Source organism: Scyliorhinus torazame, chromosome 6 (genome assembly GCF_047496885.1).
Source record: "Scyliorhinus torazame isolate Kashiwa2021f chromosome 6, sScyTor2.1, whole genome shotgun sequence".
In the NCBI taxonomy this organism is placed as follows: Eukaryota; Metazoa; Chordata; class Chondrichthyes; order Carcharhiniformes; family Scyliorhinidae; genus Scyliorhinus; species Scyliorhinus torazame.
In genome coordinates, this window is record NC_092712.1 from 314,419,418 (window position 1) to 314,434,021 (window position 14,604).

The window sequence follows — 14,604 nt, forward strand, 5'->3', positions numbered from 1 at the left end:
TTGGATGATAAAGTTAGCACTGGTCCACCATTGGGAAGTGTGCCGTGTCCAAACATTTGTTTTGAAAAAAAAATTGGGGGAGAGTCACATATAGTGACCAATTATAAGGGTTTAATTGGCCCCAAGAAGGACAGACACACTAACACACCAGATATTAAACCGAAGTATTTACACACACTACGCTTGTCTTACAGAACTCCAGAAGCTCCAGGTCCGGAGAAAACCAGTAAACAGGAAAAGGAAAGAAAGAAGACATGCTCAACACTCTTTTGATGGACTTTGGTTGCGCGGGAATGCGGACCCCATCACTCCAAACCCCTTTACTGTTAACACTTCACTGAATAATAAAACATGCACTGGCGGTTTTTCCTGTAAATAAAAAGAGAATGTGTGTAAATGTATGATCCTGAGCTTGACTGCCAAGCCAGGAAAGAATATATTAAATGTTGTAATTGTTATTGTAGAGAGATAAGACTGTAAGTTTGAAGAATTGTTTAGGTAAAATTAGAGGTTCCCAGTTTATTTTTTCCAGACACATGCCCCTGCCTGACATAGCGCCCTCAAGAATTGTTTAGGTAAATTTTTGTGCATAGCTAGGGTCAGAGTAGTGGCCATGTGGGAGGTGCCCCCCCCAGTCGGGAAACGAAGAGGTCAAAATTTATGTGATACTTCACGCTTCGCGTTAGGATCACAAGGCGGGAATGTAGCCATGTAAAATGGCTGCGTTCCGATTAATCTGGCCAAAACCCAGTTTAAAATGGATAACCCGAAAGACTGCTGGGAAAAGCAGCCAAGAAGACACAAGCAGGCAGCTGCAGACAGTATTGCATATTCGGCTCTGGGAAGGTAGCCCAGATCGATACTCAGGGCTATCAACAGCCCATCAACCCAAGTATCCGCAGTTGCATTCAGGACTGTTTACACCTAATCTACTCAGACATCCACAGCTAAATCGGCTATCCCCGGGAACAATTGCAACATATTAGCAATTGAATACCGGGCCAGACCTGTCGGCGCCTGCAGTGGCCGAAACAAAGACAGGTGAGCGACCACCCCCCGATCGAGGAATCGCCTCACCATTGGACACATCGACCCCAGAGACTGGGGACAGAATCCAATAACTTGGGACTCAGGGTCAAGGGCCGCCCCGGGAGGCAGGAAGCCCCTGGGCCCTATAAAAGTAAAGGTCCAAGTTCAGATCTCTCTCTCTCATCTTCGCCTGCTCGAGACCTTCGCAAGACCAGCCACCGCCAAGTGTAAGTTTGAATCCAACGATCGCTATCCGGTAGAGACACCTAGCCACCGACCTGTAGCAGCCTTTTGAATCCCGCGGGCCAGATTTGATTGGACAAGCCATTCGTTTCCCTGACCTGGTGGGCTCTTCCTAAGTTAAGTATTGGCCAGTAGTGATAGGTTTATTATATAAATAGTAGTATTAGGGTATTAATATTGCTTGTTGTATATAATAAATGATCGTTGTTTTAATCCTTACTAAGCGGTGTGCTGTGTTATTAATCATAACCTGAACTTGAACCACGTGGTGGTATCATAAAGATACCTGGCGACTCATGAGCAAAGGTGACCTAAGCAGAGCAAATAGACTAAGGTTAAAAAGAACAGCAGCAGATACACCTGTCCGTGACAGTATCAGTCGGAGTTATCCACCGCACAGTCCTTGGTGAGCCAAAGTCCCGTCTTCTCATTGAGGATATCCTCCATCATGTTGTGTGGCACCATCATCGTGCTAAATGGCTTTGAACAGATCTTCGAGCTCAAGACTGGGCATCCATGAGGCGCTATGGGCCATCAGCAGCAACAGAATTGTACTCAGCCACAATCTGAGTACAATTTGAGTACAAGCATATCCCCAACTCTACCATTACAAGACACAAGGGGACCAACCCTGGTTCAATGAAGAGTGCAGGAGGACATGCCAGGAGCAACACCAGGCATCCCTAACAATGAGGTGTCAACCTGGTGAAGCTACAACACAGGACTACTTGTGTGCCAAACAGCATAAGCAGCAAGTAATAGACACAGATAAGCAAGGTCACAACCAGATCTAAACTCTATAGTCTTCTACATTCAGTAATGAATGGCGGTGGACAATTAAACAACTCATTGGAGGAGGAGGCTCCACCAATTTGCCCTTCCTCAACCATGGAGGAGCCCAGCACATCTGTCCAAAAGACAAGGCTGAGGCATTCGCAACTAACAATCTTCAGCCGGAAGTGCCGAGTGGATGATCCACCTGGGCCCCCTCCAGAGGTCCCCAGCATCACAGATGTCAGTCTTCAGCCAATTCAATTCACTCCTCGTGACATCAAGGGCTGAAGGCATTGGATACTGCGAAGGCTATGGCCCTGATAATATTCCAGCAATAGTACTGAAGGCTTGTGCCCGAAAACCTGCCGTGCCCCTAGCCAAGCTGTTCCAGTACAGCTACAACACTGGCATCAACTGGTAATGTGGAAAATTGCTCGGGTGTGTCCTGTGCACAAAAAGCAGGACAAATCCACCCTCACCAATTACAGACGCATCAGTCTACTCTTGTTCACCAGTAAAGTGATGGAAGGGGGTCATCAACAGAGCTATTAAGCACCTGTTTTACAAGTCATGAATTTCCCACGGGATCTTCCGCTGGTTCCCACTATGGCGGAGCGGGAAACCCACCGGAGGCCGGTGTGAAACTGATTTGCATCCTACTAGTGCGATGCAGATGAAGACCTGACCGGAATCTTCCCCCGACATCCAATTCTCCACGACGCCAGTGGGAAAATACACCGGCCCATATCTAGTCTGGAACAACATGGCTTGCAGAAATCGAGACTTTCCTGAAATATGCCTGGGGCTGTCAGCAGCCCTGTAACACTACAACAGTGTATGGTTGGGGGGGGGGGGGGTCATCTTTCAGGTGGATCTTCCAGTTTTAGTGTCTTTGAGAAGGTCCATCCTTCAGCCTCAGAGTGTTCCTGGAGATCCATCTTCGTTTTCAGGGGCTCCATCTTCTTTTTTCAACAGAGGGTCAGTGATGTTGGGTGCCTTTTAAATGCGGCACCCCAGGTATGATGGTGACACTGACTTCATCAGACTTGCTCCGCCATGGAATGTAGCGCTAAACCCCCGCTGCATAATGAATGAGGGCGGATTTAGAAGATATTGTGTGATTTCCCAACAGGCTTTGCAGCAGAAACCCTTCCCATCACCACCCCCCCCCCCCCCTCCCCATACCATGGGATATGTCCCTGAATTCCACCCAATAACTCTGGGAGTAAGTGCCCCATCAACTAAGTTAACTGTGCCGCTGCGTCCATTTTTGAAGGCCATTCAGTGTAGCCCCCTATCTGGTGCTGTATTGTCTATTCGATATTTCTTATTTTTTTCCTTCATCCAGATTGAAAGCAATTTGCCATTTATTAGCTAATTCCCTTAATTCATCCTTCTCATCGTTAAATCTTAGAATGGTAACCAATCCTAGGGAACAGAAGGACTGTTCTTGTGTTGTGATTGAGAAACTTGTTTCTGGAGTATTCTCTGCTAAAAGTAAGTCGCTACCCAATTTCAGGCCTGTAGTCTGAAGAGACATATAATATCATGTAAAAATAGGAGACATTACCTCACCCCTTGTAGCCACGGAATATTGTTCATTAATATTACATTAGAAGGCAATTTAGCTCAGCTGGTGGAATTGCAAAGATTCACGTAATTGCAATTTTTTTTAAATAACCATTTCGCTCGAGTGCATTAAGCACAGATGATTCTATCTTATGCATCCAGGAATTCAAATCGGCACGGTAGCACAGTGGTTAGCACTGTTGCTTCACAGCGCCAGGGTCCCAGGTTCGATTCTCGGCTTGGGTCACTGTCTGTGCGGAGTCTGCACGTTCTCCCCGTGTCTGCGTGGGTTTCCTTCGGGTGCTCCGGTTTCCTCCCACAGTCCCGAAAGACGTGCTGTTAGGTGATTTGGATTTTTCCGAATTCTCCCTCTGTGTACCCAAACAGGTGCCAGAATGGTGACTAGGGGATTTTCACTGTAACTTCATTGCCTACTTGTGACAATAAAGGTTACTATTATTAAATCCAATGTCACAGACTCGTGTCTCACGGATACTCGCCGTTACTTTGGATCCTTCAAGATAAAGGACAACTATTACATTACCTTCATTATAGAACGGCTATTTTTAGAACTCCAAGTAGTAGATTCACGCTGTGCAACGATAGCAAGGACTATCACATGTCTTCGTGACTAAGGGTTACAAATAGCAACCACCCATGTGCAGATTCACAGCAGAAATATATTTCAAACTGCTGTATGATTGACAACATTATGCCAAAGAGTCGTAGCAGATACTGAACAGTTCAACTGCCAGCTATCTGTATTCCTTATTAGTGTTTCACTTGCAGGAATGATTTATTTCCCAATTGAGCAATAACTGCACCAAAAATGGCCAAATCTTATTCTATGAGAGGAACCTGAAAAGGATAGAGAACAAACAGGGCATTCCTGACTCTGCACGTTTTACCTGGAAATAAATCAACTGTCCCTTCATTTTTGCTGGGTCAAGATCCTGGAGCTCCCTCCCTAACAGCACAGTGGGTGTACCCACACCGCCCGGACTGCAGCGCTTCAAGAAAGTGACCCACCACCTTCCAAGGGCAGTTCAGGATGGGCAATAAATGTTTGCCTTGACCAACATTTTAAAACTGTAAGTGAATGTCACCAATTCACAATGGCGTTAAAGAGTTGGCGTGGGAGGGAGTTTTCAATATATTAACGTTTCCTGGTGCGGCGCGCCCCCGCCGGCAGAGGGATCCTCCGTCCCGGCAGCTGGCCAATGGGGTTTCCGATTGTGGGCACCCCCACGCCGACAGGAGATCCATGGGCTTGACTGCACGTCCGGTGAAACGGAGGGTCCCGCCAATGGAGAATCCAGCCCGTGGTATGAGAGATTCTCTTGTTCTTATGATCCATGCCAACTCGCTGTTGAACTAATTTGCTTCATAACACCTTTTTTTCCTGACAGGAGCACACGTCTGCAATGCACCTGAAGCTTTATCCCAACCATCTCTAACATGCTCTACCAGACCTTTAACCCCCAGGTCAGGTGATCCCAATATGTGGTAGCGAGTGTATCATATAGTATCTAATACTGGAGTCCATTCCCACGATCAGCTAGTAACACGACAGAGCAGGCCAACGATCAAGGTACTGCAAGTCCACATGCTCAAGTGGAGGAGTCACTATAATAGGTTGATCAAGGAGCTATTGGAATAAAACACACACTTTATGTTTCTCTCTCCAGCGCCCCCCCCCCCCCCCCCCCCCCACACACACCCCACACACACACACCACTGCTCATCCTGGCAAGAAAAAACAAAAATTGATAACACTAAAGAGATTCAACGGCATCTGAGAGAGAATGTTGTTTTTTTTAAATATATTTTATTCAAAATTTTTGGCCAACCATGACAGTACATTGTGTATCCTTTACACAGTAATATAACAATATAAATACCAATGGCCAGTTTTAAACAAGAAATAAATAATATATAAACAACATCAAAATTCAAAAACAAAACTAAATAGCAACTGCCTTGTCCCAAATAAATACTCTCCAAAAATGCAATTCAGCAGTCCAATATACAATTACCTATAACAACAACCTATACATATTATACATATACACTAACATCCCTGAGAGTCCTTCTGGTTCCTTCCTCCCCCCTCCCTCCCCCCTCCCCCTCCCCCCTCCCCCCCCTCCCCCCCTCCCCCCCTCCCCCCCTCCCCCTCCCCCCCCCTCCCCCTCCTCCCCCCCTCCCCCCTCCTCCCCCCCTCCCTCCCTCCCCCCCTCCTCCCCCCTCCCTCCCCCCTCCTCCCCCCTCCCTCCCCCCCTACCCCCCTCCCCCCCTCCTGCACTCCCGGCTCCTCTGCAACCCCAAATATAGCCAACCCCTAGCTTGGTTCGACCTGGACCCCCACCACCTTCGAAAGCACCTTTGTCACCCCCACCCAAAACCCCTGTAGTGCCGGACATGACCAGAACATGTGGGTGTGATTCCCTAGGCTTCTCGAGCATCTCGCACACCTATCCTCTAATCCAGAAAATTTACTGAGCTGTGCTCCAGTCATATGCGCCCTGTGTAACACCTTAAATTGTATCAGGCTTAGCCTGGCACACGAGGACGATGAGTTTACCCTACTTAGGGCATCAGCCCACAGCCCCTCCTCAATCTCCTCCCCCAGCTCCTCTTCCCATTTCCCTTTCAGCTCACTGAGAGAGAATGTTAACGCTTCACATGCCAACCTTTGTCAGAATGGCTCAGCTATCAAATCATTAACCTCCTCTTCCCCCCCCCCCTCCCCCTTTCAAGTTCCCCTTTAAATCACAAGGACAGGTCACTCAGGTTGTAGCCCCTGCAATTTGGAAAGTTGAGGGGTATTAAGAGGAACAGAGAGAGGAGGTGAAAAGAAACGATTTCTGCTGCCTGAGGAGACTGGGACTAACAGACGCTGTCCAAAGGTTAGAGCCGAGGAGTGAAATTAGGAAACACTTCAACACTTCACCACACAAAGGGTGATGAAAGTTTGGAACGCTCATCCTCGAACAACAATTGACGCAGGATCGATTATTAATTTTAAAATTAATGTAAATGTATGGGAAAAAGGGGGGTGCATGGAGTCAGCCAGAATTTCATTGGATGATGGAACGAGCTCGAGGGGCCGAATGGCCTCCTCCAGAACCTATGTTCAGATGCTGAGAGGCCTTTGTAGATTTTTTCTTCAACCCTCACAAAAATGCCCTTCCCCATCAGCTACTTTACTGACGTTTGAAGCTGGAATCCTTTTGTGACATTCAGAGCTTGTTTCACATAGGGCAGCTATTAAAAAGTAGGATATTACTGGATTAAATATGGAACCGCACGTCAAAATATTACAGTCACCCCCACTGACCCCACTTCACGTACTTCTCCCAATTTTATTTTGACGGCATTACCAGACCAGAAACAGTCTTATCTTAATTTATATTTGCGTTTGTGGAGAACGGGAGGGTTAGGCGATGGGGTTAAATGTACAATTCCTAGGTTCATGTAGCTATGACTTAATTGGAATCACAGTCACACTGGAGTAAGAATACGCCCTTAAAATATATATTTTTAAAAAATCACCATTCAAACACAACGAAAGTAGAAACATTTCATTTTTTTCCCCCCCATGAGTTGCGTATTCTCTTGTGAATTAAAGAAGTTTGAATTATTCATTTGCTTCCATTCTGCATTGGGGTCAGGAAGAGGATTGGTTCCAACACATCAAACAGAGTAGTGCTGATAAAGTAGCTGCTAAATCCTTTCATTTTACCATTTCTCCTTCACAGAAACATCACCACAAAATGACAAATAATAGACAATTCTTCACAGTAAGTTGCACATGAAAATCACAGCCTTTCTCTCGCACTATCAAAGCATTCATTCTCACATACAAGATACCGTTTCATTCATGGAAGGTGGTAGAGATGGATTCTCTCTATGAAATCTGGATGTTCTCCAATTAGTTGTGTTGAAATAAAGCATAAACAGAGTCCCAGAGGTGGAAAGTTTTACAATGTAAATCTAGAGCCATGAGAAATGGGGAAAGTACATGATTCAGAGGGCCATTTAGTCTGGGCTCAAACAGGGATGTATTCTGGCACTAGCACTCCGGTATATTCTCCTCTTTGCTGCTGTCAAATGCCATCAGGTCATCTACAGAGGGTGTCTACTTATATACCAGAACTGACGGAAGCCTTGCTTACCTAAATCCAAGACAAAGATGTGCCAACGCTCATCAGAGAGTTGATCCAAGTTGATCCCTCACACCTGTAAAGACTTTGGGTGACCATCAGCATCAGGAAGACATGGTCCAGCCATGCCACCATCGATCAGCATTGGCAATGTGACACTGGAGGTTGCTGATAGCTTCACATATCTAGCCTCCACAATCACCAGCAATCTGTCACCTGATGCTGAAATCGACGCACACATCGCAAAAGCTGCAGCCGTTGTGTGTAAGCTGAGTAAGAGAGTGTGGAACAACAGCGAGTGTGGAACAACAGCATCCTGACTGAGAATACCAAACTGTGAGTGCTCAGCGCACTCCTCTACAGTGGTGAGACCTGGATAACATATGGTACACAGGGGGAAATAATTAACAGTTTCCACCTTCATGTACCTTCAGCATTTTTTACAGGGTTCCCAATATAACAAAATGTCGGCAGAACTGATGTCAAAGCCGGCAGTGTGGCTCGAGCGGGTTCTAAGGAGGTGCGAGAGGGGAAAACAAATCCCTGGAGGAAGTTTCCTGCTGTAAACATCCATGTTTGTACAGAGTGGGAACACAATCCCTTTTATACAGAGCGGCCTTGGGAACTCAGCTTTGCCCATTCACTGCAGTTTTGTGTAAATGAGCAATAATGCAGGATTTCAGTGTACGGCCCTGACGTTCACCTCGTCCTCAGGTGGAAACTTCACTCATGTAAACCACTTCCAATTCTGAAAGCTCTGCAGAGGAATCACACAGACTCAAAACAGTAACTCTGTTTCTCCCTCCACAGATGCTCCCTGACCGGCTGAGCATTTCCAGGATTTTTCTGCTTTTAGTTTGGATTTCCAGCATCCGCAGCATTTTGCTTTTGCGTTATTGCTTCCAATTCCACCTGGGTTAAAATCCCGCGAAGATCGATGTTTTCCTCCTCCAGAAAATAAAATCCCATCAGGATCAATTTCCACCCAAACAGATGAAGAGGAAGATGTTTGTTGTGCCGATGCTGCAGATTGACGTCAATTCCCTGGGGACTGACACTCATTGAAACCACTGAAGGTGTCCTGCATTGCTCGCTGTCCCTGGGGAACCGATATAAACCTGCAGCACCAGCAGAGTGGGGGTCCCCCTCCTCAAACTCCCACTCACTAAAATCAGACCCTCTCCGCCCCCAACCCAATAAAATCCCAATAGGATTGATTTCCATCCCAATTCCATCCTGGGATCACTGGCAATAGGTCCGAGCCCCCACCCCCAAGAGGCCGATTTGCTGTGAGTTGTAGGCAAGTGAGCAGGGGGGCGGAATGTTCCAGAACCCACAGCGATTCTCCAGCACCGTCCATGGCTCAGCACCCAGCTCTGCCCTGTGGGGGTCGCAGGGGTCAGAGACTGGGGAGCCTTCTCCTCCGAATTAAAAAAACCAAACAGAAACTAGTGCCAAATGCTACAAACTTTCCCAGTCGGTGAATCCGGTTCCACGTTTCAGGACACCCGATAGAGAAATCAGTCAGACATTTACCAATGCTATTGGGCTTGCTTTCCTCTAGCTAGAATATAAACAGCAGGACTCCTTTGACCAAATTACCTCAGCTGGAATAAAGCTTTTTAATTTTTCAGGCTTTTGGGGGGGGTTTTCAGCCCAGCAGCAGCACCAACGTTCCCTTATTTTGAGCCTCGGGGCTCCCAGTGTGTAAAACGCTTTCTCCACTGGCTCAGGAGGTTTGGTATGAATTTTCCAAACTGCTGAAAGTTCAGTTGCCCTTGTAGTGTCACCCACTTCCTCTCCTCGAGGTGGAGGCTCAGGGCCAGCGGGAAAACGAGCAGCGCAGCAACGTGCGTGAGCGCCGTGCGCGTGTGAGTGAGTCGCTTTACGTTTTATCTCGTCACACTGAGAACGCAATCGGGAGACGCTTTTCGATGACCGGTGACTGGCCCAGGTCCTCCTTACCATTCACGAGCATCGTTTGTTCGAAACGTTGTTTTAAAATCTCCTGGACTGCTTTTAATAACCGGCGGGAGATTGACGGCAAATCCGGTAGACTCCCAATCATTCCGAGACATTGGCAGAAAGTCCAATAGCCCCCCAGTCACTGTGGGAGAGTGGGTAACCCTAATATCCTGGCAGGAGAAGGTTACCAACTCAGATGTCCTTGAGCACGCTAATACTATTAGCATACACTCATTGCTAGGCCATGTCCTTTGGGTGGATGAGGACCGTGTATCAAACTGCTTTCTGGCCATTGGGTTGTGACCTTCTGGGTATACATACTTCTGCGACAAGCGAGATATGAAGGTGGAGGACATTGACCCCGGCAACTGGGGGAAAGTCGCTGACAGCCGTCACCTCTGAAGGCTGACTATCTGGAAGAGGCGAGCAGAAATGAGAAGCTTAACTGGCCGAGAAGAGGGTTCAGGGAAGAGCGAGGCCATCGAAACATGTACCTTCCCAGCCTGCTGCATTTCCGTACAGCGACTGGGGCACAGGCCGCCCTGCCGGAGTGCGGTTCCTGAGCCACCGCCAGCGATCCTGAACACAGTTGACCACCATGGCGCAAACCATCTTCATAGGAGACGGAAAACTGCAACGAGTACTTAGCCGGAACAGCTGGCCCCAGGAGTTACAGAGTTGGACGGCTACTGAACAAAAGAAACAATGCCCACTTCCAAAACAGCCGGTGAAATAGGAGTGACTCAGGTCCTTGTGCAGGAATTAAATCAACCTTTGTGACTGTCTGGTTAATAACTGAGAACGTATATGTAAATGGCATCTGCCATTTAGGAAAAATGGGAATGTATTTCAGTCTCAACAGGGGATAATCTACAGCTGTTTCAGCTCATCCAATTCAAACTTCACAGATCCTCATTATGGCCAAGATAATAAACCTTGCGGTTTCTGATCAGCGCTACTCACATGCTACAAATAAGGCCATAGTCAGAACTTTTTTATCATGGCCATTCCACAGTGGCACAGCAGAAATCCTTGTAGGAAATGAATCCTGACAAATCAACGATGCTGGTTTCTTTTTTTGGGGGGGGGAGGGGGGGGGAGGGAGGTGGTGGAGAAATAGCTTCACCTGACTCTTTGCATCATTCTCACTGGTAAAAGGCAGATCTGGCTCCATTTCCAATCTTTCCATTTATTTGCTGTAAAAATTGCCTATCTTTATACAGTAACTGAAAACGACGCGGTCAGCGTGAAAGGCAAAACAATGGAATGAAAAATCTCCCCATTGTGCAGAAATACAATCATTCTTTAGGATATAAAGGTAATTGAATTTTGAGCTCTTGGAGCACGGTATGCAACAGATTTTATTGGGCGGCGAGTGCAATGATTATTCGCTTGTGTGAATATGAAATTTAATCTGAGAATATATCACACAAGAAATGGGAACAGGAGCTGGACCATACAGCTGCTCGAGCGTTCTCCAGCGTTCAACAGGATCACCTCCACCAACTCCATTTTTCACCACATTTCTTGATTCACTCAGTGTCCAAACATTGGTTGATCCTATTGGCTATAATCGTGTACAAGTAGTGGTGAGGGGCCGCTCAAATCCACCAGGACATGCTTGGTGGGTTGAAAACAAATGGCCCGATTCTCTGTTCAGAGACTAATTGCTGACGCTGGGACTGAATCATGGAAAACTAGCACGCAGGTACAGCCGATAATAAAGAAAGCGAATGGAATGTTGGCCAAAGGAATAGAGTATAAAGATCAGGGAGTGTTGTTGCAATGGTAGAAGGCATTGGTGAGACTACTCGTGGAGTATTGTAAGCAGTTTTGGTCTCCTTATTTGAGGAAAGTTGTAGTGGCATTGGAGGCAGTTCAGAGGAGGTTCACTAGATTGGTTCCAGAGATATGAGGGGTTTGTCATATGAAGAGAGATTGAACAGTTTAGGCCTATACTCTAGTTTAGAAGAATGAGGGGGGATCAAATTGAGGTATACAGATGCTAAAAGGTATGAATAAAGTAGGCATGGAGCGGATGCTTCCTCTTGTGGGGCTTTCTAGAACGAGGGGGTCATAGTCTTCGATAAGAGGTAGCAAATTTAAAACGAAGTTGAGGAGAAACTATTTCTCCCAAAGGCTTGTGAATCTGTGGAATTCGCTACCCCAGAGTGCAGTCGATGACGGAGCGGTGAGTAAATTTGAGGAGTTAAACAGGTTTTTAATTGATAATGGGTTGAAGGATTATGGAGAAAAGGCAGGATGGTGGAGTTGAGGCCAGGATGAGATCAGCCATGATAGAATGGCGGAGCAGACTCGATGGGCCAAACGGCCTAATTTTGCCCCTATATCTAATATCTTATGAATCGGTGGTGTTCTACGACCCGAAAGTGGCAACCGGTCCTGGAGCAATCAGGATCCATTAACGCAGTGTCCTTCAAAGTTGGGGGCGCGACCCGCAGGTGGGTCACGGGCGGGTGTCGGGAGGATCGCGGAGCCGTTGTCCGCGGCGCTCCCGATCGCGCAAATCCCCGCGCAGCAGCCAGCTTTTCATAACGCCGGCTTCAAGTGGCCGCGAACATGTTGAAAAAAAAATTTGCCCGCATTGCGCATGCGCGCACGATGATCGGCGCGCACGATGATCGGCGCGCATGCGCAATGCGGCCGCTCTTTTTTTTAAACGGTTGCAGCTTTTTGTTTTACAAGTTCTGTAGTGGTTTTTATTCATTTATCCATTTATTTTATTCAATGAATTTTTATTTTTTTCATTTATTTTATTCATTTTTATTATTTTTTTTACAAGTTCGGGGGGGGGGGGTGGTTTATTTGATAACATTTTACAGGAAAAATATTCAGAACTTTGGATAGATGGAGCCTCCATACTTTCCGACACCGGAAAGCTTCACCTTCATCCAACAGGTTCCATTGGAGGAGCGTGTACGAGGGCCAAAGGGACCCAAAACCATTTCCTTCATTTTTGTCAGCAGCAAACAAGGTCAGAGAAAATGGTGGGTCGCGCAGGTCGGCCGGCGTGGGTCGCGCAGGTCGGCCGGCGTGGGTCGCGAAGGTCGGCCGGCGTGGGTCGTGCAGGTCAGCCGGCGTGGGTCGCACAGGTCGGCCGGGTTGGGTCCTGAAGGTTGGCCGGTTGGTAAAAATGGGTCCCCGGAAAAAAGTTTGAAGAACACTGCATTAATGGGCTAGCACAGGCACCACATAGAACGAGTGCAATTCCAATGCACAACGATGTCCGATTCACCAGGATAGAGATTGGCTCAAGAGGCTGACAAGCTGCAGGTGCATATAAGCATCCACGACCATTCCAGCCAAGAAGATGGCACCTCACAGAGTGGCGGAGTATGTGGCCCTCCTGGATGCCATGGAGCAGAGGAGAGGCGGGGCAGCCTGTTCCCCGGGGTGGGAAGGAAGCTGCCGCCCGCCGCTGTACATCGGGCCTGGGTGCAGGTGGCAGAGGCCGTCAGCACCGTCGGCTCCACCACCAGGAGAAGCCAGCATCGCAGTAAAACGCTGCTCAACTTCCTCAGGGCGGCCAAGGTGAGTAACCAACACCGTGCCCCAGGCACAAACCCCCCGTTCCACACACCCCTACCCCCCCCCACCCAGAGGGCGACCGAAGCCCACCTGCCAATAGTATGCTCGCATCCCACCCTGCCCCACATGCCAACACCCATACCACCCGCCAGACTGGGTGCCCTGCACACACAGGGCTGCCCATCCCCTATGCTGCCCACGTCCGACACTCTCACACCATGCATTTTCTGTCCCCTCCACGACCACAGGGAAAGGGAGCAGACTGCAGGGGGCGTGCTGGACCTGAGGCCCCTCCCCTCCACACAGCGGTGGGCATTTGCCTGATGGGCGGGCAGTCGCCAAGGCGGAGGTCAACATTGGGGAACCGAGGGAGCCCCTGCTGATCTGTGGTGCACACCACACAGGTGCAGCGGTACATCAGGTGGAGGTAGGAACGTCCAAGGGGGCGGACGGCCAGAGGGCGACCCCAGTGACTAGCTACCATTCAGACGGTTCTCAGGTTCTGGAAAGGGCGGCCTCCTCGATACTGGAGATGCAGACACAGAGCCAGGGACTACATGAGATGGTGCCAGCAACCATCCGGCGTCTGCCTGTGCAGTTGGAGGAATCCAACCACCGCAAGAGGTGGTGCCGACCATGCGTGCCACCCAGGCCAACACTGAACGGGTGCCGTCCGCGGGGCCCCCGGGGTGAAGGTATCGACCACGGATCAAGATGTCCAAGGCCCTGGGAAACTCTGTGCGGGTGGTGGCCGAGGCACATGACAGGGCGGCTCTTTAACAGGCAGCTATGTACAGAGCCACCTGGACATTTTAGCGCAGGTAATGGGTACGGTCTGGGAATCAGCTGGGAATTGACACTCTGCGGAAGTCATGGCCCAAAATTAAGGTGACTTAGATAAAGTTGTTGTGTGCTCATTCAAAGGAATCTGAAGATCAGGTCAAAGTCTGTAACTTTTAACAACAGCTTACACTTATATGGCACATTTTTAACACAATAAAGCAATAATAAAACCAATCAAAGCAATTTGAAACTTTTTTGAGTGACTAAAATCTTGATGGAGGAGGTGGAGGAACCACCTCTTTGGATGAACTTAAAAGAGAAGGGAAAAGTGAAGAAGTTTAGGGAGGGAATTCCAGAGCTTTGAGTCAAGGTCACTGCAAGTGGAGCAGCCAATGGTGGAGGATACAAAATGGTCTTGTGGCGCAGTGTGTCTGAGTCAGAAACTCCAGGTTCAAGTCCCTCTCTAGGACATGATAGCCAAGGAAGGGGCATTCATAACATGGTCAAACAGGAATCAAATCGTAAATCC

The 14,604-nt window shown here is 48.1% G+C and overlaps 1 protein-coding gene across 1 annotated transcript in view; it reads right to left on the reverse strand.

Annotated features, from left to right (window-relative positions):
• The window catches only part of nek11 (NIMA-related kinase 11), a 476,774-nt gene that overhangs the window by 338,362 nt on the left and 123,808 nt on the right, over nt 1-14,604 (reverse strand). The gene's annotated exons all lie outside the window — the stretch shown is intronic.